Genomic DNA, 18,830 nt, shown 5'->3' with positions numbered 1-18,830 from the left:
CAAACCCGAAAATTTTATCAATACTCGAACCCGACCCGAACCCGAAAAATACCCGAAAATGAATATCCGAACCCGATCCATCAAATTTTGGATCGGATTCGGGTATAACCGAACCCGAAATATTTTTGAATTGGATATTCATACCCGAACCCGAAACCCGAATCTGAACCTGAAATCTGAAATTTTGTATAATTATTGATATTACAAGTGCTTGAGATTGAACAACCGACTTGTAGCGAAAGAGTTTTAACGTGTAATCTTCAACCATTCCACCACATCATTAATTGTGTTATTATATCTATAGTTAATATTTAAAAAATCAACTCAATTGATACCCAGTTTTTTAGATTTATTACTAAAAGATATTTTGTTAACCTTATAAACCTTATCACCCATTTAAATGATTGAATAATTATATTTTATTAAACTTTATAATTAGTTAATTTTTAACATAAACATAAAAATTTATTGCAAATCCAATATCAAAAAATTTTCGGATCTGGTTTCGGATCGGTTTACCTAATATCCAAATCCAAATCCAAAAATTTCCGGGTTTAAAAATTAAATCCATATCCAAATCTAAAAAATCGGGTTCGGTAAATCCAAAATTTCGGGTTTCGGATCGGGTATCCGTCGGATCGGATTATTTTGCCATTCCTACAGTTTGTCGTAAGAAGCACATGGTTTTAAGAAGAGTATATAATTGTGTTCTAGAATAATGTCGATAATTTTATTATTTGGCCATATTAGTTCTTGAAGTTTCAGTAACTATTTTTTCTTCAGGAATTCAATTTTACCTGGTTTATTAACAGGTATTTAAAGTGCTTGCATAGCGGGGAAGGATCTGTCATCGATATTCCACCAATTAATGAACGAGAGACTTAAAGTTGTAGTTCATGTGCAATTTTTGATATTATTCCACCAATTATCGTATCATAATCTTTAATTTTTTTGGATTGTTATCTCTTGTGTATGGTGTGCTCTCATGGATCTACAACATTAATGGACGATGAGCTTTTTTGAGTTTCAAGTGGAGGTGAACACATCTCTCATGCCATCCATCTCAAGGATTAATGATTTTCTCCCTTTATTTCTTCCTATTACTTTTATATTTGTCGTATTTTTCTCCTTTCATCTTCTCTTTTCATGTAATTTAGATTTTAGCCTTTACAATATGTTCTCCTGAAGGCATGTACATAATTTTAACTAAGATGAGCTTTTCTGAGTCTTTTGCACGTTAGGAACCAGGTGATTGATTTATATCTTGGATTAGAGTTACAAAATATGTAAAGTACAAAGTGATTATTAAAGTAGGGTCTATTTATCAAGCTTCAGGTTGGATAGCGATCGCATTCTTAGCTAATCCTCCCATAGGTAAAAAAGTTTTAGGCATCATCATCTTATCGGTCATGAACATTCACTACGCCATAAGTGCGCATAGGCAACGGTTTTTATCCAGCGTTGCACAAAAAGCGTTGCATTATCTACAAAATTTTCAGTTTATTGCAACATAGTGATGAAAGCGTTGCATTACATTGAAGCTACCATTGCTAATAACTGTTAGTGTTGTGCAGCGTGTAACAATAGAGGTCATAGCGTTGCATTAGATATTTTTTTTTATTTAATAAATGCTGACGTGGAAAATAAATCTGACGTGGCGTGCTGGGGACCCACGGGTGCTAACGTGGCATGTTGACGTGTCATGCCACGTCAGCATTTTGGGCCCCCACATATGGGGCCAATTGGTGATGTGGAATGCTGACGTGGCATGCCACGGCAGCATGCTGACATGGGATTAGTGGGACCCACATGGGGGACCAAAATGCTGACGTGGCATGCTGACATGGCACATAGTGGGGCCCACTTGCTGACATGGCACTTCAGGCGTTGCATTTGCTTTCTGGTGTTGCAATAGGTTATTTAGTATTGCGTTAGTTATTGTACTATTCTTAAAATTTGTTTGTTATATTCATGTTATAATTTTTTTTAAATAATTTTTAATTGATCCAACCGTACAAATTTTATTTCCTACTAGTTTTAGAGATGTGTAATTTTTTTTAAAAAAAATAAATTTTATATCACGTGCTTTTTTAATAGTCAAACCCCGGTGCACACGGGTTCACATTACGTAGTCTTGTTCCGGGTGGTGATTCTATTTTTTTAAATTTTTTGTTCAATGATCCAACAGTACGGATGATGAGACCTACTAATTTTAGAGATGTCTAAATGTTTTTTAAAAAAAATTAAATTTTATATCGTATGTTTTTATAATAGTCAAATTACGGTCAACACGGGTTCCTATAACCAAGACTTGTCCCGAGTGGTGATTCTATTTTCTTAAAATTCTTGTTCAACGATCCAACCGTACAGATGATGTTACCTTCTAATTTTAGAGATGTTTATTTTTTTTTAAAAAAATTAGATTTTATATCACGTGCTTTTTTAATAGTCAAATTACGGTCAACACGGGTTGCTGTTACCTAGTATTGTCCCGAGTGATTATTCTATTTTTTTAAAATTCTTGTTCAACGATCCAACCGTACGGATGATATTACCTACTTATTTTAAAAATGTGTAATTATTTTTTAAAAATTTAGATTTTATAGCGTGTGTTTTTATAATAGTCAAATTACGGTCAACACGAGTTCCTATAACCAAGTCTTGTCCCGAGTGGTGATTCTATTTTTTTTAAAATTCTTGTTCAACGATCCAACTGTACGGATGATATTACCTACTAATTTTTAAGCTGTGTAATTTTTTTTTAAAAAAATAGATTTTATATCGTGTGTTTTTATAATAGTCAAATTACGGTCAACACGGGTTCCATGTAGATTCTTGTCCCGAATGATTTCTATTTTTTTTTGAATTCTTGTTCGACAATTCAATTATACAAATAATTGTTCCGATTAATTTTATCATTGTCGTGTTATTTTGACATATATTTTACATTAGTTATACAATTTTCTTATAATATTTAAAATTGTAAATATTTAATAAAAAACTAAAAAAATAATTAAATGATGTTGAGACACAAATCTGCACACTTTCCCAGGCCAAAAAATTGGGTGGCTATTTCCCCCTTAACAAAAATTCACTCTTTCTCTCTAAATCTGAGCTGATACTCGAAAATTAAAATAATATTTAAATAATTTACAGAAAAGCAACAAGATATTTATCAAAATAATTAAGAAATTATGATTGTAAAGACTTAATTAAGTCAAGGCCCAACCCGTTAACAGACAAGCCCTAAAAATTTATCATTTTTATATAAAACCCTAACAAACATAAATCATTAGCAGTGGTCGCCTCGTCTTTCAACTCCTCTCTTCACTCAGATCTTCACACCCCTTCTCACCTCCACCATCCTCTCCTCCGCTCACCTTCTTATTATATTCTCCTACACATCTCGATCCGAGATGTGTAGAAACAATCGAGAAATCAACAACCTAATCCGTACAACACGTTTCTCGAACCGCCTTCGTATGCTGAAGCAATATTTCGATCGTTCGATGGAGAAGATAGCAACGGAGGAAGTGGAGTGAACGGTCATGATTTGTTCGCAACTTCGACTTCACATTCCGGAGCGAAGTGTGTGCGAATCACGGTTTCGGATCCTCAGAAGGAGCAAGACGTGTCGAAAGGGAAGTTGCCGTTGGTGAGGACCACGGATGTGGCGATGTGGCGTCGAGAATGTTGGATGGGGCGGTGAAGTTGCCTTGGCAGTTGTTTGGGAGGGAGAGTTTGCAAGGGAGTGCATTGGATGTGAATGAGGTTGCGTTGCCTGCGAAAGGAGGGAGGGATTTGTTGAGGATTTTTAAGGAGTTGAAGCAGTCGGTTACGAATGATTGGGGTGCGGTTAAGCCACCGGTTGTGGAGGAAGATAAGGAATTTTTGGAGAGGAAGGGTAAGTTGTAGGATTTCGAGAATCAGATTGGTAATGCTTCTCAGCAGGTCTATTGAACTCTTTTGATGTAAATTATAAATTTTGAGTGCTATGTTTGTCGGTTTATATAATTAGTAATGTTTCTCGATTCAAATATGTATTGATATTTGTCTTATAATGTTGATCTAGCGAGACCATTTTGAGTTGCGACATCTCAGACTTGATTGAGCTTAAATGTATGTTAATCAATTTCCTAGCTCCATACAATAATGGAAATATCGATATTTGCCTCGGTGTTATATGTAAATTTGTAATATTTATTACTGTCATGTAGTTGATTTAGGTACTAATAATATGTATAATGAAATGGGAAGTATGCTATTGACATGAAATTAAAGCTCAGCAAGAAATTGGGGAGACGATGGGGCAACTGGGGTTGGCTTTTGTCAAGCTAACGAAGTTTGAGGCGGATGAGGCAATGTTCAACTCTCAAAGGGTGAGATCTGCAGACATGAAAAATGTGGCTACATAAACGCAGCGAAAACATAAATTTAATCTTAAAAAGAACCGAAACCCTCCGCAGGATCCATGCGAAAATATAATATTTAATTCGTAGTTCAGTATGTTTACCTTAAGAAGCTTTACGTTAATGGAAAGATGGAGGTTTTTAATAGCGATCCAAGAACGATGAACGGAGATCCTTAGCAGCTGCTCCTCAAGTGTGAAGCACTCCATCGGTATCCACCAAGAAAACGATGTAATGAAGGAGGAGGAGATGGAGAGAATTAGGGTTTTGTCAATCTTTTTGGTTAAGGCAAAAATAGGGTTTATAATAGTATATTTATAGGCAAAATTTTCAGCTGAAAATTTTCCCATAAAATATTATTATTATTATTAACCCTTTATTATTTTCACTAATAATTAAAACACCTTTTAATTATTAATCCTTTTTCTAAATTCTTTAGAAATAATTCTCTCACTTGATTTAATTTCCAAAAATTAAATTCTTAATTAATAATATTAAGAACCTTTTCTTAATTAATATATAATCAATTAAATCTCATTAAATCAATTATTAAATTTGCCAATTAATTATTTATTTCATAAATAAATAATTATCAGCCATTATTAATTAATTCCTCCACTATTAAATCATTCTCTTTTATGGTGTGACCCTGTAGTTTCAATATTAAGCCGGTAGTAGAAATAAATAATAATAAAACTATTTTATCATTATTTATATAAATTCTCTAATTCATTAAATATGATTAATTAATTAATCATATTTATTCTACATCGTGAGGGATACTTCTCAGCATATCGCGACTATCCGGATAATACGAATTCACTATTTAGAATACGAAGAACCTATTCAGTGAGTAGAAATCGTACAATTAATTCCTTCTACCCTGCAATATCACGATTAAATACAAGGCATGGAACTTGTGTCAAGCCTATCTTATTTAATCACTTGCTTTCCCATTCACTATGCTTAGTTCTATTTAATGTAAATTAGAAACTCCTTTCTAATTTCATTCACTCTGGCCAGAGATTCCTGAACTAACATAAGTGGATCAGCATTGAACATTCTCTTCCTATACTGGAAGGGGTAGATCCTTTATTGATCATACACTATCTTCGTGTACAAATTCCTATACCCAGTAAAGCCCTTATAATTGTTCCTTGAGACTAAGAACTAAACCAAAGCATAGTTCAGTGTACACAAGATGACTATGATGACCTCAAGTCTAAGGATCACTACGCCATAGATGGCCTATCGCAACCGCCCTCTTCGAGAATGTTACATAATATGTTACCCTAGATATGGTACTCATGACCTAATCTAACATTGTATTTTTTGTGTTACCTTAGCCAAAAATGTGATGTTGCACTAGGTAAAAAGTGTTGCAGCTTGTCACATTCTTGTCAAAATGTTACCTTAGAGTATAAAAACATATATATAATAGTTTTTAAAATTATATCTTAATTTTATAAGAATACTTAAGGTGATATACAAATTTAATAAATGAGTTACACGTGGATATAATAAATATTTAATGAAATTTTAAATAGGAACTTTTAAAACTAGTAAATTTAAAAATACTTAAAAATTGAACTTTAAAAGTAATAAAAATTAAAAATAATTAAAATTCCTCCTGTTTTAAGACGAGCACTAATATAAAAGTTTTAAAAATAAAAAGTATATATATATATACGAATTTTTAAAAGTAAACAAATAGAAATAAGTAATTAACGTTTTTTGTAAAATAATAACTAAATTTTTATTTATTAAAAAAATAAAACACAAAATATTTTATGAAACTTTTTGGGTAGTAAAATGTTTAAAACGGGGCAAAAAAATTTAACTAAAAGGCCGCCCAAATTTTGGGTAAAAGGCCACCCATATTTTCATAACCCTATAAACAATCTCTCTCAAATCTCAAACTCAAACAATCTCTCTGGTTCTCGTATCCGGCCGCCCAAATTTCCAGTACACTCGTCTCTCTCATATCTCTACTGTTAGCTTCCAAAATCTCTTCAATTATATTAGCCGATCATCGGTGTTTGAATCTACAACAACAGATTGCTTCTAAGTATTTCGTTATTTTATCGATTAAGTCTCGAATTGATCTCCTCGATTCTGAATATACAGATATTTCGCAACAATTCAGGTTGTTTTTCATTTTTCGTATATGTCGATTTAGCTGTTTCTCGTAATGACATTGTTATAGTTGTTGGCTGAGATGCACTAATTAAATTGATTTGGTTATAACTCATTTTGTCAAAAACTAGGGTTTTGAAGAGTGAAGTGCAGGAGCTGGAGGAAAGTGGAAAGGAGATGCAGGAGCTTAAGAATCATGCGGAACAAGTATATTTTAAAGTTAGTTTAGCTATGTTGTATGTTTATTGAAATGGGATGTTTGTTTAGTTTTCATTGTTTGATTTGTTAGGTTTTTATTGATTTAAAGTTTTTGTAAGTTTTGATCGAGTGATTTATTGTGTATGATGTTATAAGATTGTCCTGACTATATCTAAAATCTAGTAAAATGGATGTTATATAGACGTAATACTGTGGAGTAAACCATATCGTGTTGTGTGTGTTGATATTTTTGTTATTTGAAGAGTAGGCTTAGGTTCAGGTAAGTATAGGCATACAGAACTGATTGTGCTAAAGTCAGAAGGTTGAGTCTAGTTCTGTAAATGATATGTAGACGTAGTCCAGAAATGATCGAGTGTAGCACAGCCACGTAGAAGGTTGAGTCGAGTTCTGTTAATGATATGTTGCTATTCATATGTTAATGATATGCCTCATTTGTTTGATCTTTTTGGCACAATGTCATCCTTCTTGGCACAATGACAGACCACCTCAATGTTGGGTTTTTGTGTTAGTTTGTGGCTAATTTGGAAGCCTATGGTTTGTGGTTTGATATGACTATTGATTGTTGGTCAGATTTAAAGTTGTTTGGTGGAGATTATGAAGGAATGAAGATTTGTTCACTTCATGCTATGCCTTCTTTCATATTTCCCATGTAAAGCTTGTCATTGTCTTATATTAGTCATGACTTATTGAAAATTGGATGTTAACCTCTGCACAAATTCAGTAGGTTGTATCAGAAGTACGCAAGACAGTTTAATCTTTAGGCTTCATCGAAGCTAAAACACCAGTTTTACAGGTTTGTTTCGCTTAGGCTTGCATTTTGTTATGTTATAATTTGCATAAACTTCCTGTTACGAACTCAAATATGAACTTGTACTTTTACGTATTTGGTACCCCGTGCATTACATTTTCTAGCTCCATGATTTTTCACTACGCAGCTGGTTCCAGTGGCAAACCCTTGACCAGGTTCTCTGTTTCCTTAGAGCTAACACTACATACGACCTTAACTATCTCTATTCACATCTCTTTGATTTTCTTTTTGCCCATGGTTCCCATCTGGCGGTCCTCGTTTGTCCTTTGCCAGTGGTGTTTCAACCTCAGCTTCTCCGCCTTGAAAACCATCGATGGATCTGACATGCACCTTAAAATTTTCATGGTCATCATACTTCTACCCAAGTCTTCGTTGAACTTCAGACACTTGAGCAGAATAGGGGGAGATAACTCCAATTGTAACCTTTACTTTGGCTGCTTCGCATGCTGTACGTTGTAAAATACGGATTTAGAAAAACTGTTCGCTATAGCTAGTTACTACAAACAGAAAAAGTATAATCCTCCAGAAGGGTTAAATTTTGTGCAACTCAATTTAATTACATTTAAACAACTACATATGCTAATAAATAACTCCCTTAATATACCTCTGTACAGCAGCTGAATTATTTTAAGCAGGACAGCTATTTCTAGCATGTTTTTCAAGCTATGCAAGTCGGAATTATCCTCCCTACCACAAGAAATATTCAAAAAGGAATAGGTGCCAAACATAGGACCAGGTATGTAAAGCTTCTCATAAATGTTACTTCTGACAATTTCTGCATCCATTATTCGATTCTGATAAAATTTTGCATTTGGAAATCTACTTATACTGGGATGCATTCGGTATTGAATGTCAAGGAGGTTTCTGGAAACACCAAGGGCACTTAATCTCTGGAACAAGCTTCGGCCGATGCCAACTTCAGTAGAAACCTAACATAGATAGCACATGGATTAGGTAATTTACTCTAAAATCGAGATATATATATATATATGTTACTTCCATTGATATTACACTAATGGACTTATTCTATAAATTAAATATATCTATATATTTTTCTAAAATACTGGACTCAAGTTAAAAAAAATTATCTTATTGCAATTCTTAGAAACAACTTTCTCTACCTTGCTACTGACAAATGCTGGCAGCTGGCATTCATCGCCAAAGAGAACAACATGATTAATTCTGGGGACTTGTAGAGGGATCAACAGTTCACACTCCTTCAATTGGGCAGCTTCAATTGAACAGTGATGTTATGTTATGATTTAGGATGTCAAAATAAGTAATAGTCCATTTTAAAAATTGCAGTTTAATTTTATTTCTGCTAATTTTTCAGTTTATCTGTCGGAATGCATATTATTTTTTTCTCTGCACTGACTGTTTGTATATGTTCATATATATTGGGATTTGATGAATAGATGTAAACTGAGTTTTACATCACTGAGTCACAGGAAAGAAGAGGTAACTTGGAGTCAAACTAATTTGTGCATTATCTTTGGGGTATCGTGCGGTTAGGGACATGCTGGTAAAAGAGGACACTTAACAAAAAGTGGACCAAACACTATGCATCTGAAGTCGAGGAGAATGTCATCTGGTGTTGCTATTTTATCAAGTTTATCTTTTTTTCTAATGTTTAGTAAAGAACTTGAACTATTTTGTTTAGTTAAAATAATTGTTGTTGTCTTAGTTTTAGACATGTGATGGTTTGAATGTTTGAGTTGGTTTGGATGTAATACATTTTGTGGTATGTAATGATATTTTGGGATTATTCGATTTCGAATCGTAGAATTTCATGTAGTATTGCTTTTTACATATGAAAAATATGTTAATGGTATATATGTTCAATTTACAAACAAATCCTATAAAATTAATATAATACAAATCATTATAAAAAAATGGTGCCCACCTGTGGGCCCCAATATGTGTCCCACAAGTGGGCCCCATTTTTTTTGCAAATTCAAAGTGCAAAGGTAACATACATAGTGTGATACTATAGACATACATTGATGTTACCTTTGATGTCTATTATAACACAAAAGTCCAAGTTGCACCAGGGCAAAGGAAATGTTACCATAGGGGTCAAAGGTAACTCGAAAAAAAGCAACTAAATTTTATGTTACCTTAGGTCTTTTGGGTGGCTATGGTAACATTTTTTTGGCCTGTTGTAACTTTTTTTGGGTGTTGCTGTAGGCCATCTATGGTGTAGTGGATACTTGTACAACTATCACTTTGTGAACAACTGTTGACACGTGAGTGAACTCCATCAGTTGTTCAGCTGTGTGAGTCATGTTCAGTGAACTTATTCTATAATAAGCACCTACATACTAGCTATAGTGTCACCACACAAATGTCTATGAGAACAGACATCCTTCATAATGAAGCAATCATAGTATGTACCGATCTTTACGGATTATTAATTACCAGTTAGTAATCCTACGACCAGGAACTATTTAAGTTTAGAGTTATCATCTTTTAGGTCTCATTATTATGATCTCATCACAATCCATAAAAAGCTTTACTCTAAACTGTGGTATGTCTTATTTAAACATTTAAATAGATAGAGCCCGCAATAAAAACAAAACAAGCCTTTTATTAATATCAATGAAATCAAAACATATTACATAAAAGTTATTCCTAAATCCTCATACATGATTGGACTTAGGACATATCTCTTTCAGCTACTGCTGCTGTCAAAGCTAGTAGACTCTATCGGGAGTTGAATGCACAAACTGTCAAGCATCTGGTAAGTTACTGGATTGTTATACTTTCCCAGACTTGAATTGCTAACTTTAATCATGATCCTTTATCTTTTCAAGCATCTTGTTCCACTCGAAGTGCTAGATTTTTACAGATGCTCTATTCTTATACTGCAGGATAAGCTTCATGACTATCTTGGGGTGATGTTGGCAATTAACAATGCATTTTCTGACCGCGCGAATGCTTTGTTGATGGTGCAAACTCTTTTATCCGAACTGGCCTCCTTGAATGTAAGGATTGAAAAGCTTGAAGCTCCTTCATCAAAGATTTTTTGTGGTGAATTCGCAAAATAGATGAGTTGAAAGAAAATGTAAGAGTAACAGAGGAAGCTAAAACCTGTGCAGTCAGAGAATATGAACGGATCAAGGTAACATGTTCTTCAATCTAAGGCATGTATTACCCGAACACTTCAGAAATTTTAGTGACACCAGTTATCCATAAATTCTTTAACTAGTTTTTGAGCTGAGATAATATATTCTTTAAGTAGTTTTTTCTTCATCAAATAACAATCATTATAAAAAACTGAATACAATAGGAGGGTCTTGCACTAAGAAAAATAGTTAATTGTGTGTGTCCTTAAGTGGATATTAGAACTATTTCTTCAATTGCTTTATAAAGTAAATGTGCATAAGCTTTGCCCTTGCTTGAGTTATGCTAACAAATTAAACATAGAACAATTATTCATTCTATTGAATTGGATCTTGATATTCTTATAAACGAGGACTTAATTTTTTACCAAACAAAATATAGTTAGCAGTACATAGTCACTCAGACTTATTGCTTAGTATGTAGCATAATAAGCAACGAAGAGTTAAGCACCTCAGATTTTTAGAAGCAAGCAAGAAAACAGAATAGGATGAAGTACTTAGCAAAAGTAAACAAAGTAATTAAAATAGAAGGAGCATAAATGTGCAACACTGGGTATATAATAGAAGCGAAGTCGGTCATGAGCAATGGGATCACCAAAATCAATCCCAGTAATCATTATTTAGAAATACTGAATATAAGTTCTAGGGTCTATTATTTGATTGTGGCTACCAGACTGTGGTGGTATGTTATGGATGTTACTGCTAGCAACATGGGAACGTAGAGTATATCCGTGCAGTCCCTTAACCACTTTTCATGGTTCTATTCAATTAGATAACAAGGCCACCTGGGTTACATGAAGCTTCCTATCTATACTATGACATTATTAATAATTCTTATTCTAAACTGTATATTTGTGTTGTATTTGCAGTGCTTGCCTATTACCATCGACGTCGGAACAAATAACCAAAAGTTGCTGGATGATGAGTTCATTATTGGGCTCAAACAAAAGAGGGCAACTGGGCAGGTACTTTTTATCTTCTTTTATGTAATTCATAGATATAATTACTTTGGGTCTACAACTAAAAACTAATTTTGTATGCATTCACTTGCATCAAGGAATTTGCCGAGCTTCTTGTCTACTGTTAAGCAGAACTATGGAGAGAAAATCCTCATACAGGTCTGTTTGCAGTTTCAAACATTTAAGTAGATAATGGATTTTTATATGTTATAAATTCTAATCATTTGACATTGATTCTCAGCTTGAAGATCAATCTTATGGTTGATTAATAGTGATTAATAGTGATTTATAAGTTTTCAGGGTCAATCTGACAGTTATCACGAGTTGATCGGGATTCCGCACCATACTAAATGCCTAGCACCAGATGAAGTGGCCATGCTTGTGGTAGGTTGAGTGTTTTTGAAAAGTATATGCACTAAAATGTGTAAACTTTATGTCCTCTTATTACTTCTGTAAAGGCTTACCTAATGTTGTTTTATAATTTAAAAGACAAGTTTGAAAGCCCTGTCTGGAGCAGTTTCTTACATAGATTCTGATCACCACAAAATGCTTCTTTCTTCTGTAAGTAATAGTGCATTAATATTTTTGCTCATTTCTTTTTCCATTATTTTTTTCGGATTTTAGTTTTTTGGTTGTTAAAGAAAGTTTGTTACCTTCAGATAAGTGGCATAAGCTTGTGGAACTATGGTCCAGATGTGATGGATGTATTGGTTGAGTTGGTTGTTGCTTTGATATCATTGCTTGTTCTTATCAAGGATTAGTTTTTCTTTTACTACATTATAGGCTGCAGTGAGCGGAAAATACCTCTATCTATGCTTGGATATGCTTGTAAGAAATTTTGTGCCGCCTTTTTCTTTCCTTAGGCTATTACAGCAGCCACGTGGTCTTGCAAAAAAGGAGCAAGTTCTTTGTCGTGTGCATGCAGCTTTAAAGAAAATTGCTGATTTAGTTCCCCTCGCACCACTGAGATTGGAAAAAGTAATCAAGGAGAGGATGCCCCACAGATCCTCAAAGCAACCTTGGATTGTAAGTTTACTTAATTTGCTTCTCGTCTTTTTGGGGACATGCTCCTTTGTAACCTTGGCTGGAAGTACATTTTTTATGCATGTCTATGTAGACTATATAGCACATTATCGATTTGTTAAATATAAATTTAGAATGAATTTTGTTTGGTCTAGTTGCAAGTTGTTTCAAGTAATTTGATTAAAGGAAATGTCGGGGCCTATATTGACTCCAAAAAAATTTACCTTTTGAGTCCAGTTGCTTTTATGGTTGTATTTAGCTCTATGTTTTAGTCTCTCTTGGCAGATAAATCACAAATCTTTTACGCTTTGTACACTATCTGTTTTGCGTCTTTTTGGGGCAAATGCTCAATCTGTTCCTAGGTAGAAGTACATTTGTTGATGCATGTTTTTATAGCCCATAGCTCGTAATAAATTCTAAAAATGAAATTATTGACTTTATTGGTTGGGTTTAATTGCGCTGTGTTAAATAAGTAGTAAATTAATAATGGGAAGTTTAAGGCCCCAATTAATACCATAATATTGAGTGATTGACCTGTTAAGTCAAACTGCTTTCATTACTTAAGTTTAAGGCCCAAATCTTGTTATTGTTATTCTATTCATGTGGCTCTAGGGACCCCCTGTTGCTGACATGGCATCTGATGTGTCAGTTTCCACGTAGGACCAAGTGTACTATCCTATCAGGTCTAATGCAACACTTTCTGTTGTTGACAATAGGTGATTTACTGTTGCAAAATCCACCTGATGCAATACTTTCAAGTGTTGCACAAAATGTTGCATTAGGTGTCTACGACCACTTCCACATTGGCAACCCCCCTTGGTGTTGGATATTACCTTATGCAACACCATTTGGGCCTTATGCAACTGTATAGTAGGGGTTGCCTATGTGCACTTATGACGTAGTGATTACTCTAATGACTAAAATTTAGGTACATAGGTGTTTACAAGTTAGCAACCATTTCCCTATGACCAAATCTTTAAAAAATCAAGAATTTACATAATTAATTATCTTTTACTTTGATATTAGTTTGTTGCTTTGCAAAAGCTCCCACTATGAAACAAGGTTCGATTTTCAATTTGGATAACAGTGAGAACAAATGAGTTGTGTTACCCACTTCTCTTCTAGCGGATCTGCATAACATCCCAAATTATGTACATGTTGCAACAAAGAAGGCAATGTCTTACGTTCCCTAACCCCTTACAAATATGCCTATATTATAATTGTTTATGGTTTATTGCAGGACTTTCATTTTGGGTTCGAGAAATTTAAACATGTTTGCTATCCATTTGAGCATCTCAAGGATAATGAGATACCAGAATTTTGGAAAATAACGAGATCGCAAGTTGGTAGAGTTCTTTTCTCAAAAAAATGATGAAGTCAGAAAGTATGAGCTTTTAGGTCTGAAATGCTGCTTTCAGGTAGATACTCATAATAATCCATCTAGCCCTTAAGTGCATTGGTTTTTGAGTTGCTTATTGATATGGTTGTGTACATTGACGATGGTAATTTTGACAAAGAAATGCAGCCTATATTTTTATGATGTTTATGAGTTTCTTTTAAGATTTAATGTGATACTATATATAAAATTGTAGCCTGGGCATTAAAGAGGAGATGTAAGTCCCCATCTATAACTACATTTTAATTTCACGTTATTGACTTACATGGTTGTTCCAATATATTCTAGATAATTGATGACTGACTAATTTTTAAATTAATTGTTTTATGCTAAAAAAAACTGGGAAGTAATATTAGTCATCTCAATTTCAATATAAGATTTTTATATATTAAATAATTTTTTTTAGCAAAACACATGCTCAGATCCAGTCATATTTTATTATTTTAATATTTTGCACATATGGATTATATATGGAGTTCTAACTTCTCTTATTACACTTGGATGATGCAAAATGTCTATTGTAATTTAAGTACTAAATTTATTCAACATTTATTTAGATAGGTCAAATTATATGTGCTTGATAAATTATATTTAGAGCAATGAAAGAGTAAACATATATATAAAAATGATGTATGCATAATCTTATTATAAGTAGTATTTTTTTTGAAAGGATAAAGAAATGTTAGTTGGAAAAAAGATGTATCGATTTAAATTGAAAGAAGGCATGTTTTAAGAATTTATCAAGTATCATATTGGAACATCTGACAAAAAAAAGTATAAAATTAAAATATAAAGTACCATTGTACCACTTCTAATGTGTATAACTCCTTAAAATTTCAGGTACACTCATCAACTCTCCAATTATATGTTATATTTTTATAACATTATTTTTAGCGACTCTTTTAGTTTTAGAAATCTTAATTTTCAACAAAATTGCTGCAAATAATATTTTTTATTTTTATTTTTAAAAATAAAAATAAAAAATATTATTTACCTAGTTACATTATGAACAATTTGCACATCCTCGTCTTTTTTCAATATTCATCCCTCTTACAATTACAAGTTACAACCTTTCTTTTGTATTGAAGTTTGTTAACAAATATATTGTTTGTATTCCCTTCAACCAAATAGAACAATAGTGTATGAACTGTGTGGTGTCAAGCAGTTATACAATAGCCGTTTCGGTTCAGGGAATGTTGAGTTATTTTCAAAGAGAATTCACGTTTAGGACTTTATTTCATAAGACAAGCAAGCTATATTCTAAGACAGTTGAGAGCTTCTCATTTTCATTCATGACAGAAATAGTGGCATTTTGCTTTTGCCTACAATGTCAAAGGGAAGATAGCTTTAACCTGTCCCGGCCAAAATAAACGAAATGTAGTGTTATATATTTAAACACACAGACACACACAGACATGGAGAGGGAGGGAGAATAGTTTGTACTTTGTGATAACTCCGACGGTGCCTGGACCCTTCTCACGGTGTAGCTGGGTCGGGTGTTTGCAAAACAACACCAGAGGGGGTTTGAGCCCCGCGGCACCTCTGGTGTGAGAGTAATAACTCCCTTTTGGATGATAAAGGTAAAAATATAAGGTGGTTGTGTATGTGTGAGTGCAAAAGAGAGTGATTAACCCGCTCTGTAAAAACTTCTTGCCCTATGTACTGTATGTTAACATAATGTAAAATATATTATACATATGTCATACATTAAATAACTTTATGCAGCAATTTTTAGCATTATAACATTTAATATGCAATTTTTTTGGTTGTTATATATGCCATTTTAACTTCAATTTTCAATGTTTTCAGTCTAGTACCAAGCACACAGATAGTTTCGAGCATATAGACAATTGTACCAGTATGTATGATTAGTGTTAAAATTTTATCCATAGTTCAATGCTTCCAGTTGTAGAAACTTGAAGTTCATATCAACAAATTGCACAATTTAAACTAGAGATTTTTCTTCCCATCTACTCGTTAGCCGCCAATTTTTTTTTTATAAGGTTGATGATGCGCACACAACAATATGTGAATGAAGATTCTAGTGTATTTGCGCAAACTGGAAAAATAGAAGACAGAGATAGCTAGAAAAAGATGCACAGGTCTTGATGTCTCAAATGTAACTGCTATTTTACATGCTTGAGACCCAAAGTTTGATGCAAATAAACGAATTTTTGTTTCTTGACATCTCAAGTCCTCAATAGATGGTTTTAGTTTAGAAAATCTCAACATATTGTTTATAAATCATAAAGAAATTTATTAATGGTAATAATATTTTATGTACTTTATCTATTCTTTTTAATCTTTGAACATAACAATATTTTTTCATGATCTCAATCATCAGAGTTCAGAGAGAGCGTTGATCAATAGTGACACTCAATGAGTTCATGCCTGTAATTCAAGAAGATGAGTAAAGAAAATAAAAAAATGCGTAAAAGGAGAAAACTAAACACCAAAATATCATCAGCTAACCACATGAATCTGGATAGGACATTTTATGATTGTTTATCATGTATTATTTTGCAACTTGGAGATATAATTGTTCTACAAAAAATATTGTTAACATCATAGCTAAAATTAAAAGGTTTCTGAGATCTATGAGAGAATTCTTAATTTCCCTTGTATAAGGGAAGGAAAGAGCTAGCAAATATCAGCTAGCCATCAAGATGTGAGGAACGTGCAACATCACCAACCGCTTCTGCATTTGGCCCGCATCCCATCGATAGCTTTTGAAACAAATCTTGTAAATTTTTTAAGGTTATAGGGCGTGCCTGCATAATATGTATAGAAAATTAGATATTAGATAAGAACATTTAAGATACATCAGTGTATGTAACCAGATTACATACTCTGTAGTGTCTTACATGTAAGGTGATATATTGCAGTAAAAAATGCTTGGAAGCAAAAGAATGTTGAGTTCAAATTTTAATGGACACTTACTGATTGTGAAAGTTTGTTTCCATATTCTATGGATTTTAGACACAAAGGGAAGAGTCCTGATTCAAGCAAACAGTGAACAGCAACCTTTGTCGAAGGGTCGCCAACCTGCATAGTAGAGAAGATTCAGATGATATTTGGAGTAGAACCTTATAGGCATATCAGATCATATTAAAGCAAATTGATATGCAATCTGGTAAGAAATAATGGACATTTTCTTGAACAATGGTTCTGATTAAGCTAATTCATCTCAACATTGCATTCAATTCAGAGCTGAAACTTGAAAGGGCAGGTAGCAACTAGCAATGAGAAAATACTTCCATGCAAGGTTACTGGTGCTTAGCTGTTTTAATAATTCAAATGGATTAAAGTATAAAAAATTCAAGGTATCATGTATTGATTTAGAGTGGAATTGTACCTCCTTCAGAAGACCACCAATGACCCCCAAGCTCATTAGCCTTAGGTACTGGAATGGCTTGCTCGTTTCTTCAGTCTCCAAGAAAGGGTACAGGTAACAATGTATCTGAACTGCAAGGACAAAAGTAAGTTAATACAAGTCTGTCTACGATTAACCTTATCTAGCTCCTTAATTATCCTATTAAAATCAGTTAATAACAATATTTGAATAAGTTTGCAAAATCCTCATCCCAGAATATATGTAACAAACTTGTAACTTCAACTGAATCCCTGATTTTACCTCAGTGTCCTGTTTCTTTGGTGTTCACATAAACAAATCATACCAGCTTGAAATATAAAGTGAATGCATTTATATATCAAAACACGTCAAGTTCGACAATATCATGTGTAGTCTTTAAGTAGCAATATCAGACAGCAAGAAATCAGCAAAAGTTATAGAATGAAATTAGCTTATATCATTTGGTGAGAAGAAGCTATAACTATGGATACATCCAACTATGTTGAAGAAGACTAATGTAAATACTGAATACATTAACAGAAACTGTTAGAATAGAATAAGAAACTGAACAAGTTTGTTTGATTTGCTAATATGTTAAACTTGATTGATAATGATTCAAAGAGATTACATGAGTATAAATAAGGTACACCAGCTAAACTACAGGCCTGCAAATTAGGATGTCTTCCTAGTTTTACTCCTGTCAACTTATTCATTCCTAAACATAAGTAATTACCTATAAATCATCTCCTGCAATGATCACAAAAGATACGTTGATTTATTCTGAAACAAGGAAAGCAAATAAATAGCTATGTTTAGATTAACAATAATCCAACATACTCCCCCTTAATCTAAACACTCTGCAGATGTTTAACTCCCAGTAGACTTCTCATCTTCTCAAACTTGGATGCTGCTAAAGCCTTGGTTAATATATCAGCTCTTTGTTCGTTTGTACGAACATGTTTTATCACAATCAACCCTTGTTCAACACAATCTCGAATGAAGTGGTAACGTAGGTCAATGTGCTTGCTCCTACCATGAAAAACTGGATTACGTGCTAGGTCCACAGCAGATCTGTTATCAATATACAAAGTAACTGGACCTGTTGTACTGTGCGTGATGTGACCCAGAACTCTTTGCAACCAAATCGCCTGACAAGCAGCTGCTGTAGCTGCCATGAATTCTGCCTCGCATGAGGAAAGTGCAACGCACCGTTGTTTCTGAGAGACCCATGTTATTAAGTTATCATCGAGGTAAAATGCCATACCACCAGTGCTTTTACGATCGTCCAAGCTACCAGCTAAATCGCTGTCTGAAAAACCTGCTAGAATGTAGTTTCCATGCCCCCGTGTGTAAACCAGACCATACTGTATCGTTCCCTTAATGTATCGACATATTCTCTTGACTGC

General features: G+C 33.6%; 1 long non-coding RNA gene and 1 pseudogene across 1 annotated transcript; one reads left to right on the top strand and one right to left on the bottom strand.

Moving 5' to 3' along the window:
* Nucleotides 1-1,872: 1,872 nt before the first annotated feature.
* LOC141692199 (uncharacterized) lies at nt 1,873-13,042 on the top strand (annotated as a pseudogene).
* LOC141689147 (uncharacterized) lies at nt 7,634-8,922 on the bottom strand. The gene is made up of 3 exons (XR_012562265.1): nt 8,694-8,922; nt 8,177-8,501; nt 7,634-8,018 (listed from the first exon to the last, which is right to left on the bottom strand). It is a non-coding gene; the product is annotated as an uncharacterized LOC141689147 (long non-coding RNA).
* Nucleotides 13,043-18,830: the final 5,788 nt, after the last annotated feature.

Source organism: Apium graveolens, chromosome 10 (genome assembly GCF_009905375.1).
Source record: "Apium graveolens cultivar Ventura chromosome 10, ASM990537v1, whole genome shotgun sequence".
Lineage (NCBI taxonomy): Eukaryota > Viridiplantae > Streptophyta > Magnoliopsida > Apiales > Apiaceae > Apium > Apium graveolens.
Note: the sequence above shows the minus strand (reverse complement) of the source record. Positions and strands in the feature narration are given on the sequence as shown.